We start from the raw sequence: 19,495 nt of genomic DNA on the forward strand, positions 1-19,495 counted from the left end.
TGTAAAGTCGACTCTGCATATAGAAATTTTCAAGAAAAATGGGCAGACAAATATTTGTGTTTCGATGAAGGAAAAATCTTTGCATTTAATTTTCAGTGAAAGTATTGCTGTTTATAAAGAAAAAAACATCATTAGGCAGTACAATACAAAGCACAAAACAATACAGTATATATATAGGAGTTGTGTCTGATGACTTAATTATTAAGGGTTTATATGTACTAAACTTATATTTCTTATTATTAAATTTGGTTCTACATGGTTTATGGTGACCCCAACCAACTCACTAATTATATATAAACTAGCCCTGGAAAGGATAGCCTAATGTACCATAGATACATATAAATATATAACACATCAAAATTAATGTAAAATTTAAAGAAAATTAACATTCTCCCTCTTGGCCATATATCTGCTACTTCCTCAGGGGCTTTGAGTAGACACATAGCCAAACTAGAAGAATGTTTCATACATACCCGTTTCTGTAATCTCTATACCAGTTTCGCTAGGATAACTTTAGGTCATAACTTGGTTGAAAATTTTTTGGAATAAGGTAAGTAAATTATATGTACTTAAATATTTTTAATGAAACAGGGCAGTTTATGTAAAAGACTGCCAACTGTGATAGGAGATTCAAAGCTCTACAGGTATGTATCAGATTAAAATACCATTGTACCTCACTTCTGTATCCTGTGGTGATGGTGGTCAGACTGAAATGTTAATTTTTCCCGCCTTCTTTTGATTTTATCTGTGTAGTTCTATTTGTTGCGCAGTCATACTAGGTTTTTTTTCCTCAGTGGCATGGTCTTGTGTGGTCCGCCTTGGCCTCCTTAACTTTATCTGTGGTACTATTACAGATCAAATTGTAGTACTTCAGTACTTTTCATTGCTCTGTAACTATCCCACACTATCTTTTTCTGCTCTATTTCACTAGCCAGATTTGCAGTCATCCATTTCAGAACCCTCCTCCTGCAATATTTTCAAGGTATATATGCATTCATGCCTTGTAATTTTTGCTGTAAAAGTATTGCATAATTCAAATGTATTTGCCATCCCTTAGCTATCTGCCCAATTCCCAATTCAGAAGCCATATATTGCCTTAAACTGTCAAAGTCCCCTCTTCTGAAGTTAAAACTAGTGCCTTTGTCATCTTTCTTCACCTTCCAAATGACTATTGCAGGATCATTTCCTGACAATGATTCCTGTACTTTAAGCCCCATGATGTTGTTGTTATTTGGTTTTTAGAGCATTAGCACCTAAGGCCATATTGCTCCGGGATATGCGGTGGTCATTCCCTGAATGACCTTTCCGCATCCTCCGTATTTGGTGGTGACGGGCTCGAACCCCGGTCTAATCAAGAAGCGTGTGCTACGCACTGCTGCTCCTTCCCACCTGGCTACGGAGGCGCCAGCACCCCATGATGTAATCTGATTCGTTAGTAATGATGAGTGTCAAGAATATTCTCACCCCTAGTACTTTCTCTAACATGCTTGTACAAATAATAATCATCTAGTTTATTTTAAAAAGTTTTTCCCCCATGTTGAGTTTCTCTCCCACTTATTCCAATCAATCTAGGGCAGATTAAAGTCACCCATAATAAGACATTCATGCTTTCTTGCCAATTCCATCTATATGTGAAGATTTCGTCATAGTCTTCACAATCTTCTGGTCTGTAGATTACTCCCACTCTCATTGTACCTTTGCTTCCAACTACCTCACACCACACAGATTCTATACTGGCAGAGGTAACTTCAGACTCAGCAAAAGCTCTTTCACATTAATGCTGTTTTTGGTAAGAAGCATGACCCTCCCACACAGTCTACCTACCCCTATCTTTACTAATACATTATACATACCATAGTGGAAATCATCAGCACCAATTTCCGGGTGGCACCATGTTTTTGTTAGTCCTACTATATCAGCATTAGTTGTCCTAATCAGGGGTTCAAATTCAGCTATTTTATTGACAACACTCCTGAAATTACTGTAGACACAGTTGAGACTAAGTAGTCTTCTATAGTTTTTTTACTGACACACCCCTTTGAAGTTATTTAAGTTACTCCTCATTTGAAACATTGTTACCCTTGGGACATCTTATCAACATTGGCTGTTGGGGCAACAAAACAAGTCATGAGTGAGAAAAACATTACTTTGAACCATATCATCAGATAAATGTGGATCTAAATTACTCTTCTCCCCCATAACTAGAAGTTTCCCTGAATCCTGAATAAATAACACTGGCAAAAATCCTTGTGCCACCTTTGTTCAAATGAATACCATCTCTACAAAACAGATTCCTTCTACCTACAATGCAGGCCATGCTGTGAGCCTGTTACTTAAGGATGTGTTGCTTAAACATTGTTGTTGAGGAAGGAGGCGGAAGCCCCCGAAAGCTTCAGTCAATGTTTTATCTCTTTTAATTTTATTGTATTTTAAATATTTTATTATATTTTAAAATTTTTATCATATATTTTATTTTGTAAATCAGTTTTTTGCATATATTATTTTACAGTGTAGTATCGTTTGGTACATTTTATAGTTTTCAGTATTAAACCATTATAGTTAAATGGTTGGTGTATTTGTTTTAAATTTTGGGCAGGCCATGCTGATAAAAAAAAAATTTTCCCCTATAGCCTTGTAGGTTCCCTTGAGTTAATCCACAAGGCTTTCAACATATAATCCCTCTTATCGTGTCTGGAGAGAACTGCAGACATATACACATTCTGACCAAATAGGTAAAATAAAATAAATTAAAATATGAACAGGATAAGAAAAATAAATAAATAAATAAATAAAAAGAAAAAAAATAATAATAAATCCACACTCACATGGTGAAACAGAGTGCCAGCAATCCTGTACCACAGGAAATCCAAATCCTGGGTACCAGCAAAAGAGTTTACCTCTTGAAGCTACAATTTCTGCCCCCTTAAGGGGCTTTGGAAAAACAGAAAATAAAATCTCCCATCCATGGAAAGAAAAAGCAAGAAAATATATCACAAGGTAAGTGCAGGCAGTAAAGTAAATCAGTTGATTTACCTGGGCTGACGTAACTGATTAACCTAACCCAGGCCACATTGAAATCAGTTGTTCTGGGAAAAGAAAAATATCTAGCAATATTCTATATCTAGGTATGTCCTGTCAGGTAAGTAGGTCTATTTTACAATTTTAATGGCAGTGATAGATATGAAGAATTTGTAAGTAGTAGTTTCAGTAGAATCCAAGGGCCCAAATCAATTATCAGTGTTAATTTTCTTCCATGGCTTGAAGTTTAGGATACACTTCCAAATCAATGAGAATTCTGCATTTCAGCATAGGTATGTTTCTACACTTGCAAGAACTATGTGCAACAGTTAACATAATCATGTTAACTGTTGCACATAGTGCAGCAGTTAACAAATGAATAGAAACAAATGAATAGAAATCATAACTCAGACCAGAGCAGCAAAGCAAAAGGCTCAAGCTAATGGAAGTGCTGTGGCTCAGGGGAGAATTGAGGGTGGCAGTTGCCCTCTGAATCACAGCCTTTTAAAATGCACTATTTGCTTGATGTTTGTGGAGCAATCAGGTACAGGACATGATACTGCCATGGGGGATGGCTTTGTATGTGCACGATGCAAGGAGTGTAAGGAAATCAGGCGACAACTCAGCGTTGTTATGGGCCTATATGAGAGCTTGAAGGACAGGGTGGATGCCCTCGAAGGATTAAAAGTGAGGGGCCCATCAAGCTCTCAGCTTCCCACACCAACGCCAGAGCTTGCACTTGGGCATCACGCAACACAGCGGCAGCCCCCAAAGCAGAATGCGCTGGTCCCACAGGAACTAGTAGTTGTTGGTGACTCTATTGTCAGGGAAACAGGAAACATGCTTTGTAAAAAGGATAGGTGGAACAGGACCAGGGCATGTCTGCCAGGGGCAAAGGTTGATGACGTTGTAGAGCGGATATCATTTTTTAAGAGCACAAAAGGTGATATACAGTAAACCCCCGCTATTTGCGGGGGTTACGTTCCTGAGAAATGCCACGAATGCCGAAAACGCGAATACTGAGTTATGGCTCCCATAGTAATAAAGGGGTTCCGTTCCAAAGTATGAAATATATAAGAAAAACTAGTCTAAAATTGTGTCTATGTATTTATGTATTATATGTACCTTCGTAATATGACTATGTACATAGACAGTACATAGTGAAATGCAAGCATATGGCATTGAAATGAAAATAAGAAACAATTTAATATTAAATGTAATATTTATTAGAAATTTCAAACAAATCTTTCAATCCAGCACCTTTGCTATAGCTAAAAAACTTATACATCCAGTGCTATCACCAGTTTCGCTAAAGTGTTGATAAAGGAGTTTTGCCTTTTCACGAAGGATGAGTGAACTTAACGGAATTTTATTTTGAGTTTGGTCTTCTATCCACAGATTTAAAGCTTTTCCATCGCGAGTTACAGAGCAAATTTTGGAAGCAATTAGCGTGTTTTCACGGACACATAGCGGATTTTTCTTCACGTTGACTTATTGATTTTATAATGTTTTGCCACTGAGGAGACACTTTCATGATTAGAAATTTTATCTAATAACTCAATTTTATTCGCGAATGTCATCACCTTTGATCTTTTCACATTTCCCTTGTTATTCGTAGCCATATTTTTGTACGGGTTAGAAAGAACTTGTCCACAATGAAGTCACTTTCTTCCGTTAACACACTTGAAAGAGTCTATTTTACACTGCAAAACAGTAGATTTATCACTTCTGTAAGCATATCAATTTATAAATTGATAAATTTATTAAATTTATAAGCATATAAATTAAAAGCAAAAAATGAAACCTTCCATGACAAGTGCATAACACATACTGAACAAGGATTAGCGAGAAACATCCACGCCTCGATTTTGTCACCCCTCTCCCCCACCCACCGAGCGCTGTTTTGACCGGGGAAAGATAATTTTGGCCACACCCATCTTTTTTTTTATGGCGGAAAATGTTCACGGCGCTTTAAAATTCACATTTTTTTAGGTTTCATTTTATATTAAATCAGCAACCGCGAATACGCGAAACTGCGAATACAGATACCACGAATAGCGGGGGTTTGCTGTAGTTGTACACGTTGGCACTAATGATATTAAGAGTAGGAGACTGGCGGAATTACTTAACAAGTACAGGTCACTGTTGAACAAAAGCCGTGAATTAGGGTTGAATTTGAAAGTGTCTGCAATTCTGCCCAGACACGATAGGAAGGAGTATATGATGAGAGTCCTGTCGATCAATTCGGCCCTGGAAAGACTGTGCAAGGCTCAAGGGGTAGAATTTTTTTCAGCCTAGTATGTGCTTGATAACAGGAGAGACTGCTTCTACAGGAATGGGATACACTTAAATAGAAAGGGTGCAAGAATGTTTGCTGATGCTATCGAGGCAGTGTTAGGTGGGCCGGAAAACTGCTAGATTGGGGGGGGGATACAAGGACTAATAGATTAACAGTAGCCACTGGCAGAAGTGAAAGTGATTCTTGCACTGCTTCTATTGGAATGAGCAGCAACCTGGAAAATAAGATGCAGGATATTTCAGAGACTGCTAGTAGTCATTGGGGTACAAGTAAACACATGGGTTGTGTTAGGGTAGCTAAGAAAAATAACAGGTGCATGCATACTTGCGTGTACACCAATGCTAGGAGTTTGGTAAATAAATTTGATGAATTTGAGGTATTGCTCAAAGCATCAAAAGGCAGATATTGTTGGGATATCAGAGATGGTGTCACACAGATATAAGTAAGGCAGAAATGGAATTTGGGGAGCACGTCTACAGAGGGATAGACAGGACAGGCAGGGAGGAGGGGTTATGCTATTAGTTAAGAAACACATAAAATCCAAGGAAGTAAAGCCAGTCGACATCGCTGGACAGTGCAGTGTCAAGTGAGTTTGGTGTCACATAAGCATTGGGAAATCAAAATTGAGAGTAGGAGTGTGCTATAGGCCTAATGACTCTGATGAGTATAATAAGAAACTGTACAGGGAAATAGAGTTGGCCAGTAAATCAGAGAATCTTATAATGGGGGATTTTAATTTCCTAGATATTGACTGGAATTTGTGGGTTGGTCACTCACACACTAGCAAGGCTTTTGTGGATTTATTGGATGATTGTTTTCTAAATCAGCATGTTCGGGAACTTGATTTGATTATCAGTACTGATTCTTCATGCATTAAGAATCTGCAGATACAGGAACCACTAGGTGGCAGTGATCACAGTGTGCTGAAGTGGGATTTACTCAAAGAGGTAACTACCATTAGGGGTTAAGGGAAGGGTTATTGCTTTTGTAAAGGCGACTACAATGGACTGAGACAGTATTTAAATTCTATACAGTGGGACCAACTGATGATGTTACCAACAGCAAACTCAAAATGGGAAGCATTTAAAGAACTTATCTTGGAAGCTACTAGGCTTTACATACCAACTAAGTAATATTGTTCGAGGTTCAGGCCTAAATGGATGTCAGATGAACTAATGAGACATATGGCAGAGAAGAAAAATGCATGGGATACATATAAATTAACATGTTACACAGAAGCCTATGATAGATATAAGCTGGTCTTTACCCAAGTTACAAAGGAGGTTAGCCAGGCAAAGACAGATTACGAGAAATCTTTGGCAAGGGATGTAAAGAAAAACAGCAAAGAGTTCTTTACTTATGTAAAGTCTAGAATGAAGGGGGTGAATCAGATTGGTCCACTTGATATCGATGGTTCAACTGTTCATGATTCTGCTCAGGTAGCTAACAAACTAAATCAATATTTTGCATCTACATTCACATGAGGAGTTATTCAGGAAGGGGAATGCCATAGATGAAGTAAACACTGGCAGTGAGCTAGATGATCTTATAATAATTGAGAGTAAAGTAGTGGACAAATTGTTGAAGATAAATACAAGAAAGGCACCTGGGGTGGATGGGATCTATCCAGTTATATTAAAGGAGGTAGCAAAGGAAGTAAGCAATCCGTTAGCCATAATTATGAGAGCTTCTTTGGACTCAGGGGAGGTAACCCACAGACTGGAGATGTGCAAATGTAACCCCAATTCACAAAGGAGGATCAAAGGCTGACACAAGTAATTATAGACCTGTGAGTTTAACTTCTGTTCCAGGAAAATTAATGGAAGCACTGGTTAAAGAAGCACTGCAGGATCATCTTGACAAGAATTAAGTTATAGCTCAGACACAGCATGGTTTTGTTAAGGGAAGGTCTTGCCTGAACAATTTGATTGGATACTGTGATGTAGTCACAAAAGAATTGGATGCAGGGAATAACTATGATATTATATATTTGGATCTTAGAAAGGCTTTTGATACTGTTGCACATGGAAGACTGCTGCACAAATTGGAGCAGTGTGGCATTGGTGGCAAATTGTTGCTATGGATAAAGGGATGGTTGAGTGGCAGAAGACAAAGTGGTAATTAATGGACACTGCCCATCGTGGACTAATGTTATTAGTGGAGTCCCTCAGGGTTCAGTATTGGGTCCATTGTTGTTTTCTGTATTTATAAATAATATTGATGATGGTATACCAAGCTTAATGTCCAAGTTCGCAGAAGATACAAAGGTTGGCAGGGTTGTTAAGGATGCTACTGACGCTATGCTGCTGCAACAGGATCTGGAAAGGTTGAGCAGATGGGCTGAGAGGTGGCAAATGAAGTTTAATATTGACAAATGTAAAGTACTACATATGGGTAACAGTACTGCATATGCTCTCATTATTACAGATAAGGGTTTGCTTACTTCCTTTCCTGCTTCCTTTATTATAACTGGATAGATCCCATATACCCCAGACCAAACCAAAGATTTGCCTTTACCACAGATATCCTGTACCACACATGGACTGAGAGGTGGCAACTGAAGTTTAACATTGACAAATGTAAAGTACAGCATATGAGAAGCAGCAACCCCAGAGTAATGTATCAACTGCCTGATACTGCACTGACAGTGGTAGAGAATGAAAAGGGACTTGGGGGTAATTATGCAGGCAGATACGAAGCTTTCTCAGCAGTGCAGACTGTCTGCAAGAGTAGCTCATGGTGTCTTGTCAATGATATACATGAATTTTTCTAGCAGGGATAAGGAGGTGATTATCCCCTTGAATAAGGCAATGGTCAGGCCACACCTTGAGTACCATATATAGGTCTGGAGGCCTCATTTTAGGAATGATGTAGAGCTGCTGGAGAGTGTGCAGAGAAGAGAAACAAGATTAGTGAATGGAACAAAGGGTTTCTCTTAGAAAGAAATGCACAAATTTTGCAAATTACAGTGTCTGGAGAGTAGGCACCTGTGAGGTGATCTGATTGAGGTGTACAAAGGCTTGAATGGTTTGAGCATGCTCAATGCTGATGGGATACTCCCTCTTGCTCAGAATAATCACCTGAGAGGGCATAAATTCAAATTGAGGAAAGACAGATGTAGGATAGATGTGCGGAAATTTGACTTTAGCCAGCAGATAGTTGGTTGGTGGAACAGGCTTCCATCCTTTGTTGTGGAAGTTGATAGCCTAAATAAATTTAAGGCTCAGCTGGACAGGTAGTTTGAACAAACGGAGGGGGTGAAGTGGAAGGGTTTTTTTTTTTTTTTGGCTGATGCTGCATAAGCTTGCTTTCTTGTATCATATGCCTCTACTAATGTTAATCATAAAATACTGGTCGGAATTTTAAGATATTTGTAGAAGCCATAGGCATGTTTGCAAAAGGTCCGACAATTGGAAAAGAAGCAGGCACTGTACTGGCCAACATGTTTTCCTTTTGTAAATACGTCTAGTGCAAATCTTCGGAATGCTTGAGAGGATTCTTCATTTTTCACAAGAATAGCTTCATTTCCTTCAGAAAAATTATAATAAGATTTTATTGTTGATCTTTAGTCATTATAGTTGGAGCAATGATGAATCATGCGAGTCCAAGTTCCCTCGGACCCGCAAGAACAAAGATGCGATTTGACAAGGCCGAATGGAAATAAATTTTGAATTCAGGGAACCGTGACCAGTGATCAAGAATGAAGAGTAAAGACTAGGGCTGAATCATCTCATAACATCCCTTCTGGTGGCAAAGATAACATCTGGTATAAAGTTTTGTGTTATGTTCGGTGTTGCTGTTATCCCACCTGGTTTGGCAGATGTTTATCAAGTTTTCTCATATCCTGAGTTTCTCTTGCTTGACATCTGCATCTAAATTACAGATTATGCCAAGAATTTCAGTGGGGATTTGTGTTTTATTCAATAGCAGATATCTTTGTACATGAGGTGAAGATCCATAGGAAGCACACTTGCCAAAACCTGTGGTGGAGCAGAGGAAACTGTCCTACAGGCCCGAAGCATAGAAAGGAGCAATAGATCTTTGAAATGTGATCAGTTTAGCTTTAAATTTGATATTTGTTGCCCTGTGAAACCGTCCACTGGAAAGATAGGTGACCACAGGGACAAAAATAGCCTTGTAATATAGGGAAAGAGTTTTCCTATTTAATCCCCCATTCAGTCTTTCTGATTCCGATTAGAGCGTTTGTATACTTTTTGATCTTTGAAGTTAGATGGTTAATATGGGTCACATAATTTAATTGGTCTTTCCCTGAAAGTCATCATCTTGGTCATTGAAGGAGATGTACTCAGCTTATCAGCAGCTGCCCAAGCAAGATCAAATAGAACCATGTCGGCGTGGAACTCAAAATCGGAGCAAGATTTGTTAGCAAAGATGGGAGTCAAATCGTCAGCATATGCTATTGCATATGTTGTACCAAAACTCTGAAGTAACAGTCTAGGACTATATTCCAAATTAAGGGTCCCAAGACAGAAGCATGGGGACACCCTCTGGAGACTTCTCTGGTTACAGACTGCTGTTTTGAGATGACTCTGATATCAGTTTTGAAAGTAGCTGCTAATAATGTGGAACAGTTGTCAGTGCAATTGGCCTTGAGGAGTCTATCAAGAGCAATTTCTCACCACAACGAGTCAAAAGTGCCCTCTAAGTCAATAAAAATGGCTAATTCATATTTAGCCTGAGAGGGCTCAATGTGATAGACAAGATCCACAAGGGCATCTTTGCAAGATTTTCCCTTTTTAAACCCAAACTGCCAGGGAGAATTTAAGTTACTGTTTTCAAAAAGATTTATAATTCTTAGAGCAAGTAGTCTTTCAAGTAATCTTCCTAAATTTGCTAGCAACAAGATTCGTCTGCAGGCTTCAGATCTGAGGTTTGGATTGAAAAGGTTTACCAGGATAGGTATATTTTTTATATATTGTACTAGGCATTCCCAGCCAACTTTCCTGCATCCATGCCATCTATTTACAATACTGTACAGATAATTACAGACTTACAGCCACTAATTAATACCCCACTCTATTATAAGACATTGAAGCCCTGCAAGTGCATGTAATGTAAATTTGAAGTCCCTGCCATGAAAAGTATCTAGTGAGGAAATTACAGTTAGTTTATGCAATCACAATGTGATGTCCAATCTGGGAAAAAGTCTTAATAAATTGAATAAGTCTTGGATAAATAGAAATATAATCTGGAAAGTTGAATTCCATACCATGGAAGTATTCTCATCAGTAAATTGAAGTCAGAAGATAAACACATCTGCTGCAAGTGCATCATCTTCATAATCGTTGAAATATGCTTAGTTAGATGCTGGCATTTCCAATGGCCTCAGAGTACACTGACTTGAAAGTCAAAGACCAATCAGTGATGAAATGAACACCTTTAAGCAACTATCCTTGTAGAGTACATTGATTTGAAAAACTATTCAGTGAAGTACCTATCCTTCTTGAATACTCTGACTTGAACGACCAAAGCTACTGATTTTGAGGCAGCAGTTGGGGATACATCTGATCCTAATGCAAAGAAATTTGCAAGGGAATTGATTAGCCACTTTAAGTCTGAAGACAAAAACAGAGATTTCAGAGAGCATGTCACAACACTGAGTGCCCTTGAACATGGGCTGCAAGTGAATAAGACCAAATCTGGGAACGTGATCTGACCAGACCTCCAGAGGTGAATGGGGTTTTTGAACATAATTCTTTTTCCTTTTTGCAATCAGGCATTGATAAAATAAGTGAGGACTACATTCTAGGCAGTGTAAAACAGGAAATGGTGAGCTAAGAAGAAAGCATGTCTTGTGAGGGCTACTTTTGATACTTCCCAAACACTTTCTGCTTATTCCAGAAAATGGTAGTTAAGTTGGATGTCTATCATGGTTTGTTTTGTAAGCCAGGCCAGCAAAATCCAGGCATCAGAGAGAGAGAGAGGGAGAGGGAGAGATCTGAAGGCAGACTGGCCTGAGCGAAGGGTGAACAAGACCTAAGCAAAGGCTCGGTTCAAGGAAAGTGGTGATAAAACTGTGTTGCCCAGAGACTTAGAAGATCTTGGAGTTGAAAAATGACAAGATGTGAATCAAACTTGCACAGGAAGGTGGTCTGAATCAAAGCAAATTGGCAGATTTTTCAATGAAAACAGGCTATTTTTGTCCCTGTGGTCACCTATCTTTCCAGTGGACGGTTTCACAGGGCAACAAATATCAAATTTAAAGCTAAACTGATCACATTTCAAAGATCTATTGCTCCTTTCTATGCTTCGGGCCTGTAGGACAGTTTCCTCTGCTCCACCACAGGTTTTGGCAAGTGTGCTTCCTATGGATCTTCACCTCATGTACAAAGATATCTGCTATTGAATAAAACACAAATATTTGATGTTATAAATATTCTATCAAGTGTAGCTGCACTTGTAGTAGGTAGGGAATGGCTTCCATATAACTGAGAAATAGAAGCTCGCTAGACTAGTGAATGGCAATGTTGATGCAAAATGAATTACTAAGGTTAAAGTCACTAACACAAATTAGAAAGTCAGCCAATTTTGTTGTTATTTGGTCTTTAGGAGCATTGTCAAATAAGGCCATATTGCTCCGGGGATATGCAGTGGTCATTCCCTGACCTTTCTGCATCCTCCGTATTTGGTGGTCACAGGCTTGAACCCCGGTCTAATCAAGAAGCGTGTGCTACGCACTGCTCCTCTTGCCCACTTGGCTACAGAGGGGCTACCAATTTTGTGATGTTGATTAATCAACTAAGATCATCATACTGACCAATAGACACTGGAGGAGCAGAATATGCCATAATGAGGAGAGGGGTGCTATAAATGTGTACATGGAAGGCCAGAGCTTCTCCAAGTTGGGAAGTCCAATAGTGTTAAATGATAGCAACTTACCTGTCAGGATACCACAGAAAAGAACAGGCAAATTCTACTACCCTGTCAATTCTCACAAAATGTAAAATAAAAGTTATAATTGACAGTGAGAGTGCCCAAATAATTTTCAGGGTAAGCTACATCTCAGCAATTGCAATAAACTGGTGGACGGGATCTATCCAGTTATATTAAAGGAGGCAGCAAAGGAAGTAAGCAAACCCTTAGCCATAATTAAGAGAGCTTCCTTGCACTCAGGGGTCCCCATAGACTGGAGGTGTGCAAATCTATCACCAATTCACAAAAGGTAAATTGGTGATAGATTTGCCTGTTAGTTAAACCTGTTAGTTTAACTTGTGTTCCGGGGAAAATAATGGAATCACTGGTTAAAGAAGCATTGCAGGATCATCTAGACAAGACTGCAGTAATATTTAAGAAACAGCATGGGTTTGTCAAAGGGAGGTCTTGTCCGACCAATTTGATTGCTTACTATGATGTGACCACAAAGGAACTGAATGCCAAAAATAATTGTGATATCGTATACTTGGATTTCAAGATAGCTTTTGATACTGTTGCACATGGAAGACGAAGACTGCTGTACAAATTGGAGAGGTATGGTATTAAGGGTAAGCTGCTACAATGGATAAAGGGATGGTTGAGTGGTAATCAATGGACACTGCTCTTCGTGGACAAATGTTATTAGTGGAGTTCCCAAGGGTTTGGTGTTGGGCCCATTGTTGTTTTGTATATTTATCAATGATATTGATGAAGGTATATCAGGTTTAATGTCCAAGTTTGCAGATGATACAAAGGTTGGCAGGGTTGTTAATGACAGCATGCTGCTCCAACTGGATCTAGATAAGTTGGGAAAATGGGCTGAGAAGTGGCAACTGGAGTTTAACATTGACAAATACAAAGTACTGCATATGGGTAGCAATAACCGAATAGAAACATACCAACTGGGTGGTACTACACTCAGGGAAGTGGAAAGTGAAAAAGACCTGGGGGGTAATTGTGCAGCCAAATATGAAGTTTGCTGAGCAGTGCAGATGGGCTGCCAGGGAAGATCATGGAGTCTTGTCAATGATATATAGGAATTTTGCTAGCTGGCAGAGGGAGGTAATAATCCCGTTATACAAGGCAATGGTCAGGCCACACCTAGAGTACTTTGTACAGGTCTGCAGGCCTCATTTTAGGAAGAATGTAGAGTTGCTAGAATGAGTACAAAGAAGGGCAACAAGATTGGTGAGGGGAACAAAGAGGTGCTCTTACCAAGAAAGGCTTAAGTTCTGCAAATTGCAGCACCTGCGAGGTGATCTGATTGAGGTGTATAAGGCCTTGAATGAGTTAAGCAAGCTGAATGCTGATGGAATTCTTCGTCTTGCTCAGACTAAGAACCTTAGGGGGCATAGTTTCAAACTGAGGAAAGATAGTTGTAGAATAGATGTGCAGAAATTTGCCTTTAGCCAGCAGGTAGTTGATCGGTTGCTTCCATCTTTTGTTGTGGAAGCTAATATCCTAAATAAACTTAAGGCTGAGCTGGACAGGCATTTGGAATGAATGGAGGGATGAAATGGGTGGGTGTTTTTTTTTTTTTTTTTTTTTTTTTTTTTTGGTCGATGCTGCATAAGCTTGCTTTCTTGCATTGTATGCCTCTACTAATGCTAACTGTAATAATCAATAACAAGGGGATCCAGTAGAGTGTGAATTTAATCATCTGGATGCTATTAGCATTGGGAAGAAGGTGCTGACCCTGCAAGCTTGTACTCTGGGAAGACAAATGATGAGCTGTGACCAGTGAAAAATGTAGAATGGCAATGCAACCATGAGATGCAAGCAGGAATTAACTTCTTGCATCTCATGGTCACAGGACTGATCACAGTGCAAGCAGAAATTAACCACGAGGGCAGATCAGAGTCATTATGAATTATATTAAAAAATCTACTAGAATGAGCTTTTTCAGCAAGAGCCAGCAAAAAAAAAAAAATATATTGAAACAATCGTATTTTGGTTTGTCAAGCTATCTAGAATCAATTTCCATTGAAGAATATGCTATCTGTGATACTAGAATCACACAACTCAAATAGTAAAGTGAACTGCTACAGATATTGTTCCATGTCGCCTAATGTGTATAATAAAGTGGGAGAAACACTACTGTCTCGTTTAAAATAATACATTTGAAGGTCATTTCAAACTTATTATTCGAAAATATTACCGTCAAACTGCAAGACCTACCTATACTCTTGATGGCCAACACGTGAAAAAAATGTAAATCCACATACTGCTGAAAAGGCTAAAGTTGCAAAAATGAATACAACAACACAATGAAGATTATTCTGGTTTTAAGACCTTGAGAATAATTTCTTTTGTACATTTATTATCCTTTTGAAAAAGTGAAGAAATCAATTTCAGTTCTTTGATAAGGTCTAGAGCTGACCTAGAAAACAGTTATGAATGATTTTAATCCTGCAATCTAAAACTGTAAGGAAGGGTTCAGCCCTTGCATTTCTTTGAGGTATACCCCCCATCCAATTCTTTTAAATGAAAGTGAATGCTAGCCTAGCCCTGCATAATTTGGAAAAAAAGATAAAAAAAACAATCTCAATCAGATTCATGAGTTCAGGAAAAACTAAGGCTAGTAACTCAATTCTATTCTATAATTTCTAGTCCCAAGGTAGTCAACTATAAATAACTTTTACTGTATATATGCATGTAAACATGCATTAATTTAGTAATTTTACACACACACACAGCAGACTCTTGATTTACCAGGATCAAATTAACCAGGACACTTCAAGACTCCAAATAAAAAAATTTAAAAAAACCAACCCAAAATCTTATATAAAATTCAAGTAATGAATAAAAAGGTATAAACATATGTTTTGCAAGTCTTAAATAAGTGAGAAGAACTGGCGTTATAAGTCGTCATTGGGAGATTAGTGTACCTATTATCTTGCAACCCCCACTGTCTTCACACCCACCGCTAAGAGGGAAAAAAAAAAAAAAAAAAAAAAAGACCAAATGTTATTTTTGACCAAGTCTCTTCGATTGTGTTCCGTTGCACTGCAAAAGGGCAAATTTTGTTTTGTTATTTGTCATGGATGTCAGAATTTTTTTTTTGTTTAGAAATCATGAAAATTATGGGCAAACACAAGAGTTGTGCTTTCAATTGAACAAAAACTTTAAATTATTCAAACGGTACATCTGTTAAATCTCTAAAGAACCATTATAATGCTGGTGACCAAACTATACGCATCATTGTAAAAAATGAAAGGAGGCATCGTATTAGACATGCAAGTAGTGCGTGGTAAGTTTTTTCGTTTTTATCATTTTTTTTTTTTTTTTATGTGAACCCCAAACACGAGAGGTATTAGAACCTATAGTACTTAGTACCGTGCTTGGGTTGGAGGTTGAGAAGACGAAAAAACATATTTCTTGACATTGGACTTGAACTTCTGTAGATTGTAATTTTCAGGAAATACGTATGAAGGAAGGTTGTTCCAGAAAACAGCAGTTGAATGAATAAATGAGGAAGATGAAAAGTTGGTTCTGTGGGTTTGAAGTTGGACAGTAAATGGATGTTGGCTGGTGGCGGCACGTGTTCGGACTGTTTTGAAAGAGAGAGCGGGAATTATAGAAACCAATTCAGAAGAACAGTGCCCATGGAAGTATCTGTAGAAGAAGCATGCAGCAGAAACAGTACGTCTATGAGAAAGCGAGTGGACAGACTCTGTTAGAGATGAATCATTAATTAACCTAACTGCCCTCTTCAGAATGGAATCAAGAAGCCTGAGAGAGGTTTTAGGGGCACCACCCCAGATGTGGGAACAATATTCCATGGCAGGGCAGATTTGTGATTTATACAGAGTGAACAGCTGTTTGGAAGAAAAGTAATGCCGAGAGCGAAAAAGAAAACCTAGTTTTTTTAATGCAGAGGAAGCAATATTTGTAATGTGCTTATGCACAAGAGAGATTAGAAGTCAAGGTAATCCCCAAAAGAGATATATCATTTTGGATAGAAATCGGAGTGTCACTAAAGATAAGCATAGGAGCAGAAGAATCCTTTTTGCGAGATATAAGACAAGACTGAGTTTTAGAAGGGTTGAAATCAACTAAGTTGTCTTTGCCCCACTGGAGAATTTCCTGAAGATCGGCATTTAAGGAATTGGTAGCAGATTTTTGAGAAGTTGAAGCTGATTGAGCAGGACAAGGTTTCTCAAAATGGAAAGTTGAATGCAATGTGCTATCATCGGCAAAACTATGGATAGGATTTCCAGTCAATGGAAGAAGGTCATTGATATACAAGAGGAAAAGAGTGGGGGAAAGAACTGAACCTTGGGGGACACCGGCATTAGTGGAGAAGTTAGAAGACAGAGAGCTATCTACCATCACCCTCATATATCACCATACTTTTTACATAAGTTGCTGAACAGTTTTCGATACAGTAAGTTGCCGACTTACATTACGTTATTTTTATTTTTTTATATATGACTGAAGATTTCAGTGAAGGGGACACATTTCACTACAATAACATAAAAACCCACAGAACTTCAGTTATCGGTATTATTTCAAATGCAGTAATATTGAGTTTACTACAGTTTATAATGAATTGCACTAATAGAAAAGCCCAATAACCCAGAATGTGCAAATTGTTTTTGTTTTATGGCAGTGACCTCTGGAAATGTGCTTTAGTAAAATGTGAGTTTGCGTGGGGTGATAATAGTGAGTTTTCGCCTTAACCCTGTGAAGTTCTTTCCAGAAAATTTAATTTTTACCGTTATCATGGTGCCAACAGTGCTAGTAAGTCTATCAAGAAAATGAAAGCGATCAAGTTGGATCAGAAAATTAAAATAATAAGGATGTATGAAAATGGCCAAACATCAACAAGTATCGCACGGAATTCAGATTTGTCAGTGGCAATGGTGAACACAATAAAGGAGAAAGACAGAATATTAGAAGCAGTGAAGCAATCAGCACCAATGAAATCAACTATAACAACCAAGGCTACAAAATATGTATCAGTTTTTACAATACAATAATATGCGTTTTTTTTTTTTTCCCTTTTATGTTTTCTTTTCTTATGTGCCACTCTGGCTGCTTCAGCGCTGTCCCCAGATAAAGTTTTTAATTGAACTAATTAAAAATATATAACTAGTTTTCTTCATTCTTCTGAGGATATTATGTGGTTTTGTAATTTTGGCATATCAGAGATATAGTAGCGATATTTTATTAGTCATTCCCGAGTTAAAAATCGACTTATGTAATAAGTCCTGGATTTTGGATTAACCGGGAAATCAATTATCCGAGAATTTTTTTTTTACCATCTATCCCGGAATATCGAGAGTCTACTGTATATAATAACCACACATTTTAGTAGCAAGTGCTAATAATTCCTATAAATTTTGCCATAACATGATTGTTTATGAACTTTACAGCCATTTTGCTATACAATCATAAAGAGTATCTATTTCATTGAAGGCATCTGCACATATTCATCTCTGAACAATGTGTTCCACCAGTGCCCAACTACAGTGAAGTATGCAAATATCACTAAAATAGGTATATTCTATGAAGGAATGACAACTCTTGGGTGGGGAGAAGGATAGGCAAGAAATACGATACACACATGAATATACACATGAGGGTGTATACACATGTACAAAGGGTACTAAGAAAGTTTTGCAATATGACGCAACAATGAATCACAGGAAGCTGCTTGTTGCTGCATGTTGAGACATGTTCATACGTGCATAGTAGCCGCCGTGCCAAGTCGATGGGCTCAGTTATTCATCAGTAGTGAGAGTGTAAAGTGCTTGCGATGGCATCGTGGTCACGAAATGAGATAAGGACAGTTTTGCGGTATAATTTCGAGCGTGGTTTAACAATAGACCAGTGCTTAGAAGAAATGACTCTTGCACTAGATGATGATTGTCCACATTGTACAACGATATTCAGGTGGTATAGAGAATTCCAAAGGGGAAATTTCACTCTGGAGGATTCTGAGAGGCCGGGAAGGCCACGAACGTCAGTTACGGAGGAAAACGTTACTGCTGTGAGGAAAATGCTTGACGAAAACAGGCGAGTGACCTACCAACAGATAGAGGATACTTTGGGCCTAAATGCACCAGCAATTCGTTCGATTCTGCAAGATCATTTGCACGTGAAGAAACTTTGTTCTCTCTGGGTGCCGCATCAACTGACTGAAGAGCAGATGACACGACGTGTGACTTGGTGCCGGGAGATGTTAAAAAAGTTTGATAAGGGACAATCTCGGTATGTGAACAACATCGTGACAGGTGACGAGATTTGGCTGTACTATTACGATCTGCCGACCAAGGCTCAAAACAAAGTTTGGGTCTTTGATGATGATGACACACCCGTAATTGTCAGAAAATCCCGATCTGTAAAGAAGAAAATGATAGCTGTATTTTTCAAATCGAGTGGAATTGTGGAACGTGTCGTTTTGGACACGCAGAAGACAGTGACAGCTAAGTGGTATACTGAACAATGCCTGCCTAAAGTCATTGGATCTATGAAGAACCTGCGGCCAAAGTCAAGAATGGACACCTGGCACCTCCATCACGATAATGCTGCAGCTCACCGCGCCAAAGCCTGCACCGAATATTTGACCACGACAGGACTGAAACTTCTCGAGCACCCTCCCTACAGCCCAGACCTTGCTCCCTGCGACTTTGCACTGTTCCCGCATGTGAAAATGAAGCTAAAAGGGAGGCGGGTTTCCAGTGATGAGGACCTTCTACGGGCTTGGGACAACGAGTGTGCTTTACTCCCTAGTGAAACTTGGCAGAACTGGTTTAAAGATTGGTTTCGGAGGATGGAGAGGTGTATGGAATGTAGAGGAAATTACTTTGAAAAAATTAAATAAACAAAGCTGTATTGCAAAACTTTCCTAGTACCCTTTGTATGTTATACAGTTGTTCAATTAAAACATGTTACAGTTTTCAGCAGAGTGGGGAAAACACTCATGTATGTTTGAAACAATATGCTAACACATACTAAGTCTTGATTCAATTAGTTTGCTCTTTATTATGGTTGTTTATAATTTTTGGCACAGATTTCAAATAGATAATCCCTCTAAGATGCAGCATATGGCAATCAGCAATACAAATTGACTGCTGAAAGGCAAGGAGAACCACGGAATGTTAGCTGTATATGGTGATAGTTGCTACGGACAAACTGCTTTGGTAGAGTGGTCAAGACGGTTTGAGAACAAAGAAATACCATGCCAATTTCCTTGGTCTTAAAAAAAAAAATGAAGAATTTTATGTCAAAACTTAAAAC

General features: G+C 38.5%; 1 protein-coding gene across 2 annotated transcripts in view; it reads right to left on the reverse strand.

Moving 5' to 3' along the window:
* LOC150087230 (kinesin-like protein KIF21A) overlaps positions 1-19,495 on the reverse strand; it is a 779,086-nt gene that overhangs the window by 497,421 nt on the left and 262,170 nt on the right. The window lies entirely within an intron of this gene.

This window comes from Mastigoproctus giganteus, chromosome 4, assembly GCF_048544385.1.
Source record: "Mastigoproctus giganteus isolate SK-2022 chromosome 4, ASM4854438v1, whole genome shotgun sequence".
NCBI lineage: Eukaryota > Metazoa > Arthropoda > Arachnida > Uropygi > Thelyphonidae > Mastigoproctus > Mastigoproctus giganteus.